This window comes from Diaphorina citri, unplaced genomic scaffold, assembly GCF_000475195.1.
Source record: "Diaphorina citri unplaced genomic scaffold, Diaci psyllid genome assembly version 1.1 scaffold119, whole genome shotgun sequence".
NCBI classification, from domain to species: domain Eukaryota; kingdom Metazoa; phylum Arthropoda; class Insecta; order Hemiptera; family Psyllidae; genus Diaphorina; species Diaphorina citri.
The window spans coordinates 239126-242784 of record NW_007377556.1 but is presented as its reverse complement, the minus strand read 5'-3'; the positions used below and the strand labels follow the sequence as shown (position 1 = coordinate 242784).

General features: G+C 37.7%; 1 long non-coding RNA gene across 1 annotated transcript; it reads right to left on the bottom strand.

Annotated features, from left to right (window-relative positions):
* Window positions 1–1575: 1575 nt before the first annotated feature.
* Window positions 1576–2408, bottom strand: LOC113465511. Its single transcript, XR_003390201.1, has 2 exons — window positions 2149–2408; window positions 1576–2091 (listed from the first exon to the last, which is right to left on the bottom strand). It is a non-coding gene; the product is annotated as an uncharacterized LOC113465511 (long non-coding RNA).
* Window positions 2409–3659: the final 1251 nt, after the last annotated feature.

The window sequence follows — 3659 nt, the reverse complement described above, 5'->3', positions numbered from 1 at the left end:
ATAAGAGAAACTCCAAAACGTGAGCGCTGAGTTGAAACGAAAAACTAAAACTGAACGTAATGCAAATCCTCAAGAGCTAAAAATAGTCAGAAGATAATGAAATAGCGAGTTAGCGTGAAAGCTCGTTGCCAAAAAACAATTCCGCAAGTTTATTGCCATCGCTATCTAAATCATGTTCTAGCATGAAAATGCTTTCCAAAGTCAAATACTATGGACGAAAAGTGGAGCGACTTCCTGAAGATGTACCAAATATCGGCACAGATTTCACGTACTTTATTCTTTTACAGCAAGTTTACATCCGTGAGATCCACACTCAATAAATTGCAGAAAAATAGGACAAATGTTTCCCCCCAGTTGGGATTTAAGCACCTCTGTATGGAGAGTCAGTACCATTCGCCAGACAAAGAGGCTTGCATGACTGATTATTAGATTAATTATTAAGTACCGGAAAGATCATATCGCAAATACCAAATTCGCAAACCCTCTGAGAACAAGAATCACTGAAATTCGCATGATATACGGTGATCTCGAACTTTTTACACCCACCACAAGATGGGAGAGCTCACACCTTTGACATTTAGATCTTTTTTATACCAAGGCAATTACGATGTACCTATACATACAGGGTGGGATCAAATACTTCAATAGGTACAGTAAACTGAGTTGCTACTGTTGACTTTTTCCTCATATCTATTTTTCCCGCAATTCTTTGGATCCGGAATTTTGAGATACCTAAGGAAATACAAAAATTTTTGGTACAACTTTTTCTTTCCACTTTAAGCCCTAATTAGGGCACAACTTCAGGAATGGGGAAACATTAAAATAGATGATAAAGAAAAGAGAGGGAGTGACAACAATAGGTACCTATCCTATACTGAACTCGTATCAAAATTCCTTTGAAAATTCGCGAAGGATTTAGGTACCTCATTTCTAACATCTTGTAAATAAACCCAGTATGACTCATGTAATTTTACAACAGGATTACTAACTCTCCAAACAAAAGCACACCCCTTTTCAAGTTTAAAAAAGTTAATAATTATGTACCTACATCTGCAAAAAAGTTAATTATGAAAAAAGTACCTAAATGAAATGGCACTATACAAAGAAAAAGGTGGATGAAATTAAAAGAGGCAGGTACCTAAGGGTATTATTTGAACTCGGTTTGTACTCAGCAATATACACGGAGAGGAAAACTAGCCTAACCGAGTGACTGGGTGCCGGCACTCTATGTTAGTAAGTACCTAAGTCAAAGATAGAGTTCATCCACTCTAAGTTTCTTTGGGGCCCCCTTCTCTTTTTTTTTTTTTTTTTTTTTTTTTTTTTTTTCCTGAGTGTAGTAAAAGCATAGGCATGAAAAAGATAAGTAATACTCAGTAAGGTAGGAGAGAACAATGCAAGCGATTGTTTTCATTTAACTTGGACTATCACCGCATACTGCCGCTTAGTAATTCATTCCGCTCCTAGCTCTTATAGTTCTTGGAAAACTATTAATAATTTCGCATTTTCCCTAGGTGATAAGCAAACACTGCTAATCTTGGGGAGCAAAATTCACATTCAGGGCCGTCTATAACTACATACCCAAGGATTAGAGTTATTTATAGGTACCTCTTCAAACTATGAACTAAAATAATAAACAAGTAAAATCTCATTCAAATATATACTACAGGATCTTGTATGGATCTTCCTCGAAAGCTGAATTAATTTTCATTCCCTTGGAAGACCAAACCTTTGGCGAATAAACATTAATGAACAAGGAGGTGCTTATTACAGAGTTTGCCCAGTTGAGGTAACAAAGAGGAAACAATCTCAAATGAATTAATTTTCTTCCGTACCTACCTACTTAATATGACATCAAATCAGAGTTATTTTTGTTGATAAGGATATGTGTACCGAACTATGCCTACTTAATCGCCTGTTAGGTGATACATTAGGTAGGTACTAATCTACTAATACCTAAAGTATTATTGAAACCGTTAGGGAAAAACATTTTCAACTACATGGTAATAAATTTTAATTGCCTGACTAGGTTGATATGTAAGTATGTACATACCTATATGTCCAACTCTTAATTAATTAATATCAAATTTAGACCTTTGCCTGACACTAAATACCTATATCTCGTACTTTTAATCAATATCAAATTTAGACCTTTGCATGTCAGCCTATCATGAAAAAACGCTATAAGATAGATCATTGAGTTACCATCAGATACAGAAGTGCTGTGTAAGGATTCAATGGACGGACTTTTGCTACTGCCAGACCACACTTGTTCAAAAAACGAGACGCGGTCCTTCAGTTGTCTTGTAGAACTCGGGGTTGCTTCCTCTGCCAGATGTCTACGGGGTGTCTTGGGAGTTGTCGCCGGACTTCGGGGAGATGTTAGTTGACTTTTGTTCAGGGAGGAAGATGAAACGAAAACGAGACGCGGTCCTTCAGTTGTCTTGTAGAACTCGGGGTTGCTTCCTCTGCCAGATGTCTACGGGGTGTCTTGGGAGTTGTCGCGGGACTTCGGGGAGATGTTAGTTGACTTTTGTTCAGGGAGGAAGATGAAACGGATAGTGTCTTAGAGGTGCTAAGCGTCGGGGACAAAGTCTTTGACGTCTCTCGAGGAGTAACAGTAGAGGAGCGTACAGTCTTTTCTTCAGAAGTCTTAGTACCAGTAGAACTTTGTGTCAAGGGTGTTCGACCTGAAGGACTTCTAGAGGAATATGTAGCTTCTATGAAAGAGGTCTTCGGACGGATTGATGATGTCTCTGAGAGAGACGTTCTAGATGAATATAACGAGTCTTTTGAAGAGCTCTTAGAAGAATATCTACTCTCAAATGAAGTCTTAGATTCAGTGGTCAGTTCAGATGGTTTCGTAGAGTAAAAAGTATCTCTGGGAGAACTCTTTGAAGAGTAGACTGTCTCCCGTACTGACGTGGTAGGAGAAGTCAAATCCTTGACTGAACTGGTGGAAGTTCTAGTCACAATGGTCCTGGTTGTTCGAATAGTCTCTTTAGAAGATTTAGGGGTAGACGTGTCGCTGGGGGATTGAAAGAATGATTCTCTGGAAATTGAAATCCTTGAGGTACTTCCAGGAGTTTGAGATGATGTCTGAGAACTTGAAGAGTACACGACATGACGGGTGCCATCCTTGGAAGGTTCTGCAGGATCAGGAACCTTACTAGTCGTCCTCGGGCTGACTTGTGGAATGTCTTTTTTAGTCTTGTCTTTTTCTTTCGGTTTATCCATGGTGGCGAAAGTTTTTTTCAGGATATTGTTAATAATTTAAATGCCAAAACTTGACTAATAACCTTCATGTTATCAATATTGCTTAAAATCGTATCAGTCATAAGTCATAATATCTAGAACAATTTTATGATTACACACATTATGTCACAAAATTAATTGGAGCTTTTTAAATTAGTCGCCTTCTACAAAGTTTGTTAATTACTCTGAGATGATTAATTGCATGGTATCAAGGTAATAAGACTAGGACATCGTGTACAGCTGTATAAGTATAGGTGTATCTACATAATATAGCTACCTATAACATGGTTATTTGTATAATAGCTAAAGGTTGTATGTTTCTAGGAGAAGGTTCAGTGCGTACATGGTATAATAATAATAATAAGTAGATGGTAAGTAGATTTCGTAGATTCGTAGAAGCTTAACCC